This window comes from Macrotis lagotis, chromosome X, assembly GCF_037893015.1.
Source record: "Macrotis lagotis isolate mMagLag1 chromosome X, bilby.v1.9.chrom.fasta, whole genome shotgun sequence".
NCBI lineage: Eukaryota > Metazoa > Chordata > Mammalia > Peramelemorphia > Peramelidae > Macrotis > Macrotis lagotis.
In genome coordinates this window covers 112,040,587-112,056,965 of record NC_133666.1, presented here as the reverse complement: position 1 = coordinate 112,056,965, position 16,379 = coordinate 112,040,587, and the positions used below count along the sequence as shown (strand labels likewise).

The 16,379-nt window shown below is 33.6% G+C and overlaps 1 long non-coding RNA gene across 1 annotated transcript; it reads left to right on the top strand.

Annotated features, from left to right (window-relative positions):
- The first annotated feature begins 1,676 nt into the window (after nt 1-1,676).
- On the top strand, nt 1,677-10,366 carry LOC141501363 (uncharacterized). Its single transcript, XR_012472218.1, has 3 exons — nt 1,677-1,743; nt 6,435-6,579; nt 10,288-10,366. It is a non-coding gene; the product is annotated as an uncharacterized LOC141501363 (long non-coding RNA).
- The last annotated feature ends 6,013 nt before the right edge of the window (nt 10,367-16,379 follow it).

Below are 16,379 nucleotides of genomic sequence, written 5' to 3'. Positions count from 1 at the left end.
GCAGATGCAGTGTCTTATTCAAAGAACAGTAGGTAGACTGGTGTTATTGCCTTTTCATATACTTGGAGGATATGTCATTTTCTTCCCTGAGTCATTTTATAGATGAAGAAACTGAAGTAAACACAGTTAAGTGACTTGCCCAGTCAAAAAGCTAAAAAAAATGGTCCTCCTGACTCCAGGGTCAGCCCATAAAACCTACTATCCTGGAGTAAAGTATAAAAAATATGAAAAAGCAAGATAGAGTCATGATGGTGACTGTGTGATTTGAGAGAAAGGGACATATATGAGATAAATTGCAAAGGTATCTTTGGTAGATTTGGCCACAGAACATAAATACAGGATGAGTGTGAGAGTAAAGTCATGAATAATATAAGGGTTGTGAGCTTTAGTTATGGGGAGGATGGTGGGTCCCCAAACATTTAGAAGGAAAGTTTTGAAGAGAGAAATATTTGGGAGGTTAAAATCATAAGTTTATTTTGGGGCATAACTAAATTTGAGATATGTGTGAGACATCAATTCCAGATGTTTAATAGAGAGTGACATGAGAGTGAAGGTCAAAATAGTGGTTAGGACTGAATAAATGGATTCTAAAAATCATCTACATAGAGATGATAATTGCTATGATTATTATTTTAAAGTTATTTTTAATTGCTATGGGAAAATACTGTAGATTTTGCCCCTGAATCCAAAGATAAATGTGAACCTTTTTCTTATATAAAAGAAAAACCTTATAAATATGTCACACAGGAAGTATAGCTATCCTCAGGATGAAAAAATTTCAAGACAAAATGAAGTCCCACAGTTTTTCATCCAGTCAGAAACTAAAAGTGGTATTTGGTTTGTTCTCCTGAAAATTGGTAAGAAGTGTGAGGGGAAGGAGAGTGTGAGTGTGCAGTAGGAAAGGGAAAGGTGATATATAAGAGAATCTTAATTCATGAGTCTTGGAGGTAGTATATTCCCTCTTTTCCAATATGAAAGAACTATAATTTAAATCTCCATTCTCTGATAATCAATTATAATAATAATAGCTAGCATTTATCAATTGTTTAGGGTTTATAAAACACCTTATATCTGTTACCTCATTTGATTCTAACAACTTTAGTAGTTAGGTGCTATTATTATTCCCATTTTACAGATGAGGAAACTGATTTAGAAACCTTGGGCTAATTTAACTTGAGATAAGTCCTTGGACTTACTTGCCCAGGTCCATAAGGCATTTGATTCATATGTCCTTTCCAGAAATAGGTTGTATTGATTTGATTACTGTCTCCTGAACAGAAAGTTGTTATTGTTCATCCTTCATTCTTCAAGAGGACCAATGACATCAGATGTTTTGACTTGCAAGTGAATAGGATTTAAATAAGACAGGGCTGTGAAAAGTCTTAGCCTCACTTTTTCCTCCAGAGTCATTGGAGTCCATGGCAAGTCATGGGTCCCTAAATAGGAAGTAGAATCCATGGGGGGGTTGCCATTCATGGGGGTTGGTGAGAAGAGGCAGGACATTGTACGAAGATTAGATGATCAAGATCAAGCACAGTCCAGGGTCTTAAATCAGGTAGAGAGAGTGGATTATGTGAGTTCTCTCTCATGCATTCACTGATCAGGACAACATGACCTCACAAATGGACTTCCATTCCTGAGAGTGGAGAGGACATTCTATGGAGTTCTATTTGGGAGGGTGTAGCAGCAGCAGCAGCAGAGAAACACTAAGAGGAACAGGAAGATAGCCAAAAAAGAAGCATGGTATGGGATTTGTGATCTACTAGAAATAGTGAACTATTTGTAAATTTATGATTACATTTCATTCCCCTTTTAGACTATAGGTTTTTTTGAAGGAAGGGCAATATCTTGGTCATCTTTTTTTGCAATGCCTAGTGTTAGGCCTTAAACATAAGAATAAGGAGAAGAGGCGGCTAGGTGGCGCAGTAGAGAAAGCACCAGTCCTGGAGTCAGGAGTACCTGAGTTCAAATGCAGTCTCAGACACTTAATAATTACCTACCTGTGTGACCTTGGGCAAGCCACTTAACCCCAATGCCCTGTTAAAAGAAAAAAAAAAAAGAAAACCTAAAAAGTAAAGAATAAGGAGAAAATAGAAAGAGATTTATATTCATAGAGATTATTTCCCTCACCTGTATGAGTTTGTGTGTCTCCTCAGCATCCAGTAAAGCAAGTCTGATTTCCCCTTCCCTCCCTATCATAACTCCTGTTAAATTGTTTGTTGTTCATCAATGCCAGACAGACTCACCTATTGCTGTTCTTATTTTCATCTGCACTGATCTCTAAAAAGAATATGAAAAAGATTTGGGCAGCCTCCCTACACGCCAGCCCCCCCAAATCAGTACAATCGTAGGATGCATTAAGAATAGACATACTGACCAGAATGAAGGAAATAAAGTTCTAATATATTCTTCTCTGTCCAAACTATATCTGGAATTTATGTCCAGTTTTCGATACTATATTGATAATACTCATTCTAATAATGGTAAGAGATGAAATTTCAATGCTCCTTGCAAGTTTTTTGAAGAACTTTACATAACTTCTAATATTTGAGTAAAGTAAAAGTAAATATCATAATTTTCTCCATTTTACAGAGGGGTAAACTGAAGGTTAGAAAGTTTAATTAATTATTAATTTAAATTAAATGAATTATCTATCTACTTATTGCTGGAGACCGACTCTGCAAACAGATTTTCCTAACTCAAGCTTAGCATTCTAGAAAAATTCATTCAAAAGAGGGCAAGCAGGATGGTGATAGAATTGGGAAACCTTTTGGATGAGTTGAAGGAACCAGCACAAGTTTATCCTAGAAGAGAAAATGGGGTTAATAGTAACAAGAAATAAAATATCTTTAGATATTTGAAATACCAAAGATATTTTAGACTTCTTCTTGGTCTTGGAGTAAAATTGGGAATAATGGATGGAATTTGAGGAGAGGAAATAGGCACTTTTAAATACTTGTTATTGTTGTTATTCCCCAGTAGATAAATGGTCAAAGGATATGAACAAGTGGTTTTCAGATGAAGAAATTAAAGTTGTCTATAGTAATATGAAAAAATTCTCTGTCACTTTTAATTAGAGAAATGCAAATTAAAACAATTCTATAGTATCACCTCATACCTATTAGATTGACTAAGATGACAGAAAGAGAAAATGATAAATGTTGGAGGGTATGTGAGAAGCTGGGACACTAATACATTGTTGGTGGAATTGTGAATTGATTCAACCTTTCTGGGGAACAATTTGGAACTATCCTCAAAGTTCAATCAAAGTGTACACACTCTTTGCTGCAGCAATAGCACTACTGGGTCTGTATCCCAAAGAGATCACACAGCTCGGACACACACACACACACACACACACACACACACACACACACACAAAACCACACCAGAGAAAAGACTCACATTTGCAAAATATTCATAGCAGCTCTTTTTTGTTGTGGCAAAGAATTGGGAATTGAGGGGTTGTCTTCAATTGGGGAATTGTTAACCAAGCTGTGGTATATGAATGTAATGGAATATTATTGTCTATAAGAAATGATGAGCAGGTAGATTTCAGAAAAACCTGGAAAGATAAACTGAATCTGAGTGAAATAAGCAAAACCAGGAGAATATTATTAATACCTTAACAGCAACATTGTATGATTATCAAACATGATAGACATAGCTCTTCTCAGCAATACAGAGATCAAAGACAGTTGTACAAGACTTACAACTGAAAATCCATCCACATCAAAGGAAAGAAATATGGAATCTGATTGTAAGTCAAAGCACATTATTTTTACCTTTTCAAATTTGTTTTTTGCTTTGATTTATGGTTTTTCCCTTTATGTTCTGATTCCTTTTTTATCATTGTTTGCTATCCCAAGGTGGGGGAAAGGGAGGATGAGAAGGAAAATTACTTTTTTACAAAATTTAATGTTGAAACCTATCTTTACATGTAATTGGAAAAATAAATTAAAATTAAATAAAAAAAAATACTTTTTATTGTTGTTGAACCATTTTAGCAATGTCCAGCTCTGTGATTACATTCGGAGGTTTCCTTGGCAAAGATACCAGAGTGATTTACCATTTCCTTCTCCAACTATTTTCATAGATGAGGAACTGAGCAACTATAGTTAAGGGACTTGCTCAGGATCACACACCTGTAAGTATTGAGGCAAAATTTGAACTTACGTCCTCTTGACTCTAAGCCCACAGCTCTATCCTTTCTGCCAAAGGGAAATGGACTGCCTCTGGTGATGGAAAGTTGCAGATAGTAAGCTGCCTTGTTGCAGAAGTTGCAACTCCAGTGGCTCTGTTACTTTAGGAAAAAAATAAAAAGCTTTTTATGACATATAAGTCCCATCACAATTTAGTTCCAATCTAACTCCTCCTGTGAATTTCATATCACTGCTTCTCTCACATTCTATGTTCTGGCCAATGTCTTCCTCTTTCTTTGCCAATGTCTCCTGCCTACATTTGTCCCCTCTTCCCCTTTGCTCTCCCACTTCCCCTCTAATTATTGGAATTATTTGGTCTCTTCCTATCTCAACTCAAATACTCCTCCTACACGGAGCCTTTTTTTGGTATAATGCCTTCTTTTCTCAAAATTGCTTTGCTATTTTGTATATTTCACTAGAAACAGAAGCAGTCTCAGAGTCAGAAAGTTTTAAATTCAAGTTTACTTTTTTACCTTTTACAAGTCAATTAACCCTCTCAGACTTAATATTAGATTGTGCCATTAAGCATCATCATAAGAGGTTTTTAATGTATATAGAGAATGAATCAAAGAACTCGGAGCTAAACTCTGTACAGTCCCTCTTCTTCCAGTTTCTCTTAATCCCAAAATATGGCTCTAACTTCTTGCCCTAATGTACTTTCTCATCATTGTCTTTATATTTCCAGTACCTATCACATAATAGGTGGTTTTCATCTTTTTAAATTGGGGGGCGGGGTGGGGTGGGGAACCAGGGAGCACAAGTGCAGTTAATCAACTTTGCCAAGGTTACACAGCTAGTATCTGATGATAGTCTTGAATTCATGGTCCTCCTGACTCCAGACCTGGTGCTCTATCCACTGTACCACCTAGCTACCAGTTAAGTGGTTTTTCAAGATGACTGTTGAATTAAATTGAGTAGAAGTATTGTCATTCAGTTATAATTTAGACTCAATGGCCTTTAACATCTTTTCCAACTCTAAGATATTATGAGTGTCTTTGAATGAATAAGAAATCCCAGTTATTTCTTCACATTAAAATTACAGTCTCTCAAGCAGTAACTAGCTAACTTCATTTCCATTTTCCATGATATAGCTATCTGGAAGTCTTTCACTTTGTGCCATAACATTAGGCCTCAAATGGAAAATGATAAATCATAAAGAAACTTATTTTAGGAAAAGAAATAATTGCATTGTTATTAACAGCATATGTGTCAAGTGAGGCTAATTTCTGTGGAAAATAAACAAGAAATAAGGCAAAATGTATAAAAAAGATAAAATTATTACAAAAAAATAACAAGATCTGAGAAAAAGGGAGTTTCACATTTCTTTATGATTTATAGGAAAATGGTAGCTAGAATTCATTTATTTTAATGAATTAACTTTCAGTCATTTAATGATGATTTCTAAATTCAATAACCATCACACAAAAGGGAATTTTAAGCATATTTTGAGTTGAAAGTTTGAGAGCTTGCCTAATGAATGTCAAGCACACAGCAATAAATGGTGAATGAAGTTATAGGGAAATAATATTGAAAGTGGTGTTTCTAAAAAGGAAAAGTGCTTGGGAATTAAGATTTTTACTTGAGCAATGAATAAGAAAAGCTCCAGTCAAGTTCTTGGATGATAACCACTCAGAACTATGGTGGGCTAAAGGAATTCTCAAGGCTACTCTTGAAGCTTTTGAGTATCGCACATATTAGGTATGAAAAAAGTGATCTCAATATTCCTTATTATTATATAGCATTTTATTCTTTTTTTCTTTTTGGAATACAACAACACAATGAAAATAATTTCTTTTCTCTGAGTAGCATAGTATTTTGACCAAGGTTAGGTCAATTTATAAGGCAGGTTCACATCTATCCATTAGTCTAAGTAGAGGTAGTTTATTCTCATGGGATAATGAAAGGAAAGGTACTTTAGGAGAAATGAATTCAGGTATAAAAAAAGCAAAAATAGTATATATCTATTGTGCCCCTGATACTACTCTGCTTTTTAAATTCATTTGAGCCAAGAAACACCTTACTACAACCCCTGAAGTCACTTCCCTTTAAAATTTGAGATACTTTGTTGGGAGAGACTGGGGAGTGGGGGTGGGGAGTGGAAGGCATACATTTCAAGGCAGTATTTATGAGAAGCAATAAATTCCCAAAGGCATGGTAAAATCATAGGGGATCATAGGATTTAGAACTAGAAGCAACTTTAGAGATACTCATCTTTATTCCACATTTTATCAGGCTTAAAGGACTTGTCTGAAGTCAAGGATATTAAGCAAAAGCATTTGGAGCAAGACCAAGTATGCACACTACAAATCCAAGTCTTTGAGCTATGAAAAGAAGGCTCTATCATTATCTTTACAAGAATATTATTTATTAGAAAAAGGTAGGTTCTGACACCTAAGCTAAAGCTTCCAAGGTCCATGGGGGAAATTTTTTCATTAAGATGTATGTATTTTCAGTAATACAAATAGTTTCCAAGAAAAAACTAGTCAAATGATTTTTTGCAAAAATATCTTTTGCCCCCTATTATCCCTGCTAAAAATTGTATTAACCACTAATAAAATCACCCAAAGTGCAAGAAAGATATATTAAAACTTCTTTTACAAATTACACACTATCCTTAGCTATTGTCAATATTTCTTAAAGACAGAAAAAGAATTAGATTTACCAATGAAAAACGAAGAAATGGTAGCTGATAATCTATTAACCCTTGGGAGAAATGAGGAGTAAGAATAGTTTCAATGATTTAAAATAAAAGCAATTCATTTATTTCAGTATTTTCCACAATTTCCAAGGCCAAATGTTATATAAAATAAAATAAAAGCTCCTTAAGGGCAAGCACTATTTATTTGACTTTGTATTCTCAATTTTGAGCAAGGTACATTACATATACTGTCTACTTAATAAATGTTTGCTTATACAAGTAAAATATTCAAATGACTGTGATTAATTGGAGAATCTATTTTCTTTCATCATATAAAAAGTTAATTCAAAATCTAAAAACTCAAGAATATGAATAAGAAAAGAAAGCATAAGAATCATCCAGACCACATACCCAGACCCTGAACAATGTATGTAATTAGAAATAAACAATTTTCTGCTTTTCTGGTTACTAAACACTGAGAAAGGTTGAAGAAAATTACAGTCATCTCATAGTTGTTGAGTTGTTATTCAATGGCCAGCATTATATTCTGTTATGTGGAATATACTGAGCAATGTATTGCTTTCTAAAAGTCATACTCTAATTAAGGGAATAAGACAAATATACATTAAATAATGTGCACATCCTAGAGGCCCCTTGCTAATAGAAATATCATCATTTTTATTTACTCTGTTGGGATCCAGATTAATATTGTTATAGGTCTTGGCAAGCTCAATATTTAACAGAAGGAGCATTGAACATCATAATACCTTTAAGCAGTGGTAGGATTCAAATAAATTAACAGCTGATTCTCTACCATAATGATGATTTTAAGTATACAAAAAAGATAAACTGAAATGTATATGCATTTAATACTCAAATAAGAACAATAAAAGACATATACAAAACTAAATTATGTTATATTACTCACAGTAATGAGCAAAAGCAGCCATGTGACCACAGCCTCCAAAACTGGAACATATGCAAACTTACAACTCATTCTATCTGGTCTAATCTTTTATTCTCCTATTTCCACGACTTCCGAAATGGGCCATAAGATAACCCTTGAAATCTATATTTCTATTGGTATATTATGTCACAACTTCCTATTGGTTTCATCACTCAGGGAACACCAGCACATTTATAATATCTCAGGGAAATTTGGGGCTTAACATAAGCAGAAACAAATGATAGTTTGTCACCCTCTGGTTCAGCACTTTTTCTCCTTACATTGTGACTGTTTACTAAACTAACAAAAATGAGGGAATTAAAATGGAATATTTCATCAAAGATATAATGAGTTTTAAGAAATAAATAAATATGGCAAGCATAGTTCCATCAATTTTTTTTTCACCTATGAATATAATGAACATTACTATGGGTACTTAAAAAAGTACTGTTGCACAGATGAAGGCTAAAAAAGACTAAGGAATGTAAATTTGTGATTTCCACATCAGGCACCTACCTTAGAGAGAATCCTGATTACAAGTGTCATTTTAACAACTATTTTGCTGAACTCAACATAAAATTAGGTATCAATTCTACTGAATTGGTGGGAATTGGTTGAATCCTACCACTGTTCATAAGTCAAAAGGAATCTATAAATCCAAATGTGATTGGGTCCAAACACAATCATTAGGTATATTGTCTTATTCCTGACCAATTGCTTATCCACAACTGAAAGGCAGTGTAACACAATGAATAGAGTACTAGTCTTGTATTCAAGAAAATTTGAGTTAAAATCTAACTTCAAAGGTTGTTTGACACTTGACAAGTTGTATGGTTTTGGGATTTTTTTCTTTCAGGTTAGAACCTCACATTATACTTATCAAAAAAATGAAGAGAATAAATATCATGTACTTCTAATGAAATAGTATATGCAACATACAGTGGAAATCATAATGTAAATACTACCTAATATCAATTCTATTATTTTTCACTTGGTTGGTATAAAGATCAAATTTATATAGTAAAAAGATTTTACAAATTTTAATGTACCTAGCAATCTCAGTTTTTAATTCTTGCTTTGTTGTTGTTATTCAATCATTTTAGTCATGTCTGATTCTCCATAACCCCAATTTGGATTTTCTTGACAAAGAAACTAGAGTGGTTTGCCATTCTTTAGATCATTTAAAGATGAGGAAACTGAGGTAAATAAGGTTAAATGACTTGCCCAAAGACACACAACTCGATTTCAATTCAGATCTTCCCAACTACCAGCCCAACACTCCATCACATCACCTAGCTGCATTAATTCTTGCCTAGTTTTCCCCATTTCCCAGACTTTATTTTCTTGCTTCAAGTTTGACTAGTTCTCCTCTCCCCATCTTCCTGGCTTTACTCAAAAAATCAGTTAGTCAGTCAATAATTCATTAAGCACCAGTAATGTACTAAGTGGTAGATATAGTAGTTAATATTTATATAGTGCCTATTTCATGTCAGTACTATGTATATACTTTACAACTATCTCATTTGATCTTCACAACAATCCTAGGAGATAGAGGAAGCAGGCAGACAAAGGATAAGTTGCATGCCCATTATCACATAGCAGGGCATTATTTGAGGCTGGATTGAACTTGACTTCAAGTCAAACAGTCTATCCTCTTTGCCACATGCCTCATATATTTGTACTCTAGTTCCCAATTACATTCTCATTTAATGTTACATGTCCAAGAGTCCATTGCATATATCCCAAATTTTGCCCTTCAAAGCAGAACACCATTAACTGACAGCTTTAAGAATCAGCATCATGGGAGGTTGTAGGGGGAGGGAAGTAAGATTAGGGGAAAAATTGTAAAACTCAAAATAAATAAAATCTTTAATAAAAAAACATACCAGCATCAGCCTACTAAATAACTAGTACAGCTCTACTAAGGTTCTTTTTCATTCTGTAATTCTATCTATTGATAGTAAATCATGGACATATTAACTCTGTGACACTTTGTTCCCCAATGCAAGAACATTATAGTACCTTTGACAGATGTCCTGAAAAATCTATGGTTAGGACCAATAAACTATATATCTTTTTTCCTGCTTGGCAAACTACAAACATTCTATTGAAATTGCTTTCTCTAAGGGCACGGATGGCATCTTACTTGCAAAATACAATGGTCATTTTTCAAACCTCATTTTTCTTGACTTTTCTTCAGCATTTGACTCCTGCCCACACTTTTCTTCTTAATTTCTCCCTCAACTCTATGACACTTGAAATTGTTTCATTCTTTTTAAAAAATGTATTTAGTATTTTATTTTCCCCAATTACATACAAAAAATTTAACATACATTTTTAAAACTGAGTTCCAAATTTTCTCCTTTCCTTCCTCCCTACTCCCCTCATTGAGAAGCCCAGCAGTACTATATAGGTTATATATGTGTACTTGTACATAGACCAAAAGAAAAAAACTCAAGAAAAATAAAGTTAAAAATGAATGCTTCAATCTGTACTCATAGGGCAGCAGTTAAGTGACACAGTGGAGATAGATCATCAACCCTGGAGTCAAGAGGACCTGAGTTCAAATCAAGATTAGCTGGGTAAGATTATGTAAATCCAATTTCCTTGTAAAAAAATCTGTATCCAGATACCATCAGTTATTTGTCTGGGAATAGATGCCTTTTTCATCATAATTCCTTCAGAATTATCTTCAATTATTGAATTGCTAAGAATAGCTGTCATTTGCAATATTTTAAAATATTGCTGTGACTTTATTCACAGTACTTTTCACTTGGCCTCAGCTCATGTAAGTCTTTCCAAATTTTTCTGAGAGTATCCTGCTCATCATTTCTTTATTTTGGGGGGTGGGGTTTGCCCGAGGCCACAAAGCTAGGTAATTATTAAATGTCTGAGGCCGAATTTGAACTCAGGTACTCCTGACTCCAGGGCCAGTGCTCTATTCACTGTGCCACTTAGTTGCCCCTCATCATTTCTTATAGCCCATTATTATCCCATCAAAGTCACATAACACAATTTATTTGGCATAACCCAATTATTAAGCAGCCTCCCAATTTCCAACTCCCTACCACCAGAAAACAGCCACTATAAATAGTTCTTGTATATATATATATATATATATATATATATATATATATATATATATATATATGCATATATATGTATATAATGTCTGTCTGTAGACTGAGAGCTCAGGAAGCAGTTGCTGCTAAGTGACTCACAACTCCTGATTCTAGTTTATTGGGGTCTGGAATGCCTTGGAATGACCTGGGCTGGACTGGGCTCGCTTCTCACCCAGATGTGACAGACTTTTTCCAATGACCTTCTAAGATGTTTTGGCTAGAAAAAAAATATTTCATCCCATCCTTTTGTGAATTACCACTTAATAATATGATTGATTCAATGAATTCTTAAATGATTTTCCTTCTCTCTGTGTGATCACATTTTCTGAATTTCTTTTCCTGGTTCATATCTCTCTATCCTTAAATATGGGTGAACCCTCTCTCCCATTGGTGTCATGGTTTAGTCTGAATGATGATTCTTCTCTCTGTGCATTTCAATCTCAGTCCTGCATTTCCAGCTATCCACTAGGCATCACCATTTGTATATCTCTCTACAGCCCTTAAAACTAAAAATACCTAAATTAAACTCATAATTTCCCTCTAAATCTCTCCCCATTAAAAAAAAGATAATCTTTTGTTGGTACTCATATCCTTACAGTCAACCAGATTCAAGATCTTGTTATAATACTTGGTCTCACTCTATCTCATTTCTCATACCAAATCAAGTTCCAAAGATACTCTATTCTACCTCACAATATTTCTCACCTCTATCTCCTCAATTCATTTCAATTCAACAAATATTTTTTAAGTCTACTATATAGAAGATACTATTTTAAATTTTTGGTATATAAAAAGAAATATTTATTAGTCTCTATCATTAAGGAGTTACAGTTTTCTGGGTAGCTTACATTAACCCATGTCCATAGTCTACTTTGGCCTTCATCACCTCTGGCTTATAACCATATTGTTATAATCTATGCCTTCATACTTTCTATATCCAATTTATCCTTTAAACAGTAGCCAAAATAATCTCCTTGTTACATAATATTGACCATGTCCCTTTCTTGTTCAGTCATTTTCACTTTTATCTCCCTTTTATGACCCAGTTTGGGGTTTTACTTGGCAAAGATACTAGAGAGGTTTTTCATTTCTTTCTGCAACTTGTTTTACAAATGTGGAAACTGAGATAAACAGGTTAAACGACTTGCCCAGGATCACAGAGTTAGGATGTATCTGAAGCCAGATTTTTTATTTTAAATCCAGGAAGCTGAGTCTTCCGAACTCTAGGCTGGCACTTTATTCACATACTAACTACCTAGCTGCCCTTGACCACATTCCTATCCAACTCAAAAACTTTCAGGAGCTCCCTTCTGAATAAATTAATATTTATTTCTCAGCCTCCAGTTTAATTGTTTCTACAATATTGCTTCAATTTATCCTTTCAGTTTTATTTCATTCTTTTCTCTGTCCTGTATTCCACAGATCAGTCAGATATTATATTTTACACTCTCCTACATTGATGTATTTTGATGTACTTCCTTCATAATTCTACCTATTAAAGTTATTTATTTTTTTAAGGTGAGTCCCAGATGACACTCCTACAAAATCTTCCTCTGTCTACTCATCTGGAAGTGCACTCTCCCACTTCACATATTTTATCAGAGATATCAAACCTGGGAAAAACTCCTGAATGCAGTCAGAACCAAATTAAAATGTAGTTGAGAAATATTTAACGAAAACTAATAAAAATAGGATAAAATAAATAATGTTAATATGTGGTTTTCTAAGTTAAATTTCATGGTTTAGTGACCTCATTATAATTTGAGTTTGATACCACTTTGGACTATTTTCCTCTAGATTTCCTCTGCTCTTACCATATTCTAATTTGTATCACATTTATTTGTGTATATGATTCTATGGTAAACTTCTAAAGGATAAACATTGTACTTACTATTGCATCTTTGAATCACCAGTGCTTAGTTTTATTTCCTTTATTTAATAAATATTTTCAGACTAAATTAAATTAAATTAGTTTCAGCCTTGTTTAGAAGCAATGTATGGAACTAAATATGTCCTCTTAAATCCCTCCAAGTACTGATGACATTTTAAGAAAAGAGACTACAGAAAACAGACAGATCTGGAATAATTGATTCAGAAACCAGGCAGCATCTTTGACATAATTCAAGCAGTCTAACATGACACCATTTACAATCTAACCAGCAAATTGGTAATATTGACCTTGGGAAAAAAGCTTTAGTGATGCCCAGAAGTCATTTTCGCTGGAGTCAGCAACGTTATTTATTCATGAAGCTACCTTTATTTGTTCTTTGCAGCAAAATACTTGCAAATTAACCATATACTCAGCTAGTCTTTTATCATTTGTTTGAAATCTGTGGAAGAAAGGAAAAAATTCCTATGTAAAATATATAGGAATTTTTTTTAAAAGCAAAGTATGCATCTTTATTTCAGCTTGATCTATAGGTCAGCCCTGATTCTGCATGAGGATCCTGCAGTAAATCAGAATTACTCAGAAATTGTACAAATTTGTCATCAGAAGAATGGAAAAAATACTTCTACTTTTCCCTCTAAACAGGCAAGTCACACAGACCTCCATCTTTGTTTTGAATACATTTGTTTAAGGATTTGCAACAGACACTGAAATCATCCTGCTTTGCCCCTCTCCCCAGTGAAGAAATTATTCAAAGAGTTGAGGAAGGAAACCAGATGCTCAATCTCTACCAAGGAAGCAGTATGGCACTGTGGGAAGCATCCTGTTGCTAGAATCAGCTTCCCTTAACCTGGATTTATATCCTGCCTCTGCTATTTATTGTCACAAAGATCATGGATAAATCATTAAACATCCCTAGGCTTCATTTTCCTCAATTGTAAAATGAAGAGACTGAAATAGATTATTTTTCTTATTATATAAATATTTGATTTGTTTTCCTACAACGGTAGTTTCTATCTATCATTTTCTGGTAAGATTTTGAATTTGACAATTTTCCCCCCACCCTCCCTTCCCTCCCCCTCCCCCCCACAGAGGGCAATATGATAATCTTTACATTGTTTCTATGCTATGCATTGATCAAAATTGAATGTGTTGAGAGAAAAAACATATCCTTGAAGAAGAAATAAAATATTAGCGATAGCAAAATTATGTAGTACATAAGACAACATTTTTTTAAAAATTTAAAGTAATAATCTTTCTGAACCAGATTACTTTTGAGATCTCCTCCAGTCTGTGGTTCATGATTCTTTCTTTTTCCTGTTACTCTCCTTATCTGTTGATTGATTTGTTCTTTTAATTTAATATTTTCTTTTCCCCAATTAATGTAAAACAATTTTGACATTTTTTTCAAATTCTGAGTTTCAATTCTCTTCCTCATTCCCCTTTCCCCTTCAATAAGAAGGTAAACTATTTTACATAGGTTATACATGTTAGTCATGTAAAATACATTTCTGTTTTTAGTCATTTGTGAAAGACCAAAAAAAACAAACACAGTAAGAAAAATGAAGAAAGTAAATAGATTCCACCAGTTCATTCTCTGAAGATTGTCAGCACCTTTCATCATAAGTTCTTCAGATATGTCTTAGGTAATTATATTGCTTGAGAATAACTAAGATATTCATGGTGGATCATACATATTGCTATTACTGCATACAATGTTTTCTAGGTTCTGCTCATTTCCAGTTTTTTTTCTAAGAGTATTCTATTTATCACAATCATATACAACAACTTATTTATGTCATTCCCCAATTGACATCCCCTCAATTTCCAGTTCTTTACCACCATGAAAATAACTGCTATAAATATTTTTGTATGTATAGGTCTTTTTGCTTTTTTGTTTTTGTTACTTTGAGATACAGACCCAGTTGTGGTATTGCTTGGTCAAAAGGTATGCATGGTTATATAACCCATAGTTTTGAATTGCTCTTCAGAATGATTCAAAATGCTCACCAATATACAACTTCACCATCAGTTCCTTAGTGTTTTCATTTTCACATATCCCCTCCAACATTTGCCATTTTTTCCTTTTTTGTCATTTAAGCCACTCTGATAGCCATATAGTGATAGCTCAGAGTTATTTTTTAATTTCTCTAATCATTAATGATTTAGAACATTTTTTCATGTCTATAAATAACTTTGATTACTTCATCTGAAAATTGCCTATTCATATTCTTTGACCCTTTATCAATTGTAGAATGGTTCTTATTTCTATAAATTTGATTCACTTTTCTACATTTTTGAGAGTGAAATTTTTAATAAGAAAAACAATACAAATATTTTTCACGGTAATGATTACCAACTATGTATTTTCCTATCTTATCTCTCTGTCAACTCTGTCTCTCTTTTTCTCTTTGTCTATGTCTCTCTCTCTCTCTCTCTCTCTCTCTCTCTCTCTCTCTCTCTCTCCCCCCTTTAACCCTGCCTATTCTTAAAAGTGTTCTGCTTCTGAATTTTCTCTAGGCCAATCAGCATTCCCTTCTATCAGTGCTCCCCACCCCAACTCCTTCACTGTTCTTATTCCTTTCCTTTCCTATTTTCTATATGGGTAAGATAGATTTCCACACACAACTAATTGTGTATGCTATTAGCTCTTTGAGTCAATTCTAGTGAGAGTAAAATTCACAGTTTCACATTCACATTTCCCCATCCCCTTTTCTCATTCTCTCTACACTGTAAAATCTCTATCAGACCTCTTTAATGTCAGATAATTTATCCTATTCTATATCTCCCTTCCCCTTTTCTGTTTTACCCCTTAATTCTATTTTTATGATAATCATTCAATCATATTCAACTCACACTTGTGCCGACTATCTATGCAAACTGCTTATAACTGCCCTAATAATGAAAAAGTCTTTGAAGTTACAAGTATTATTTTCCCATCTAAGAATATAAACAGCTTAATTGTATTGAAACCTATACAAATTCTCTCTCCTATTTATTTTTTTATGTTTCATTTAATTCTTGTATCTAAAAGTCAAATTTTATATTCAGCTCTGGTGGTTTCAACTTGAATACTTGAAAATCCTCTATTTCATTGAACAACCATTTTTGCCTAAGAAGCAAATAGTTGGTTTTTTGGGGCATGTGATTCTTGGTTGCAATCCTATTCTTTTGTCCTCTAAAATATCACATTCCAAGTCCTCTTTTGCTTTAATATAGAAACTGCTAAATCTTTTGTTATTCCATCTGTGGCTCCATAATATTTTATGTCTTTTTGGTTCCTCATAATATTTTCTTCTTGACCTGGGAACTCTGGAATTTGGCTATTATATTCTTGTGAGTTTTCAATTTGGGAATTCTTTCAGGAAGTGATTGTAGAGTCTTTCAATTTCATTTTTAGTTTTTGGTTCTAGAATTTCAAGGAAGTTTTTCTTCATAATTTCTCGAATATGATATCTAAGCTATTTTTAATCATGGCTTTCAGGCAGTCCAACAATTCTTAAATTATCTTTCTTGGATTAATTTTCCAGGTTAGTAATTTTTCCAATGAGCAATGTCACATTTTCTTATATGTTTTTATTCT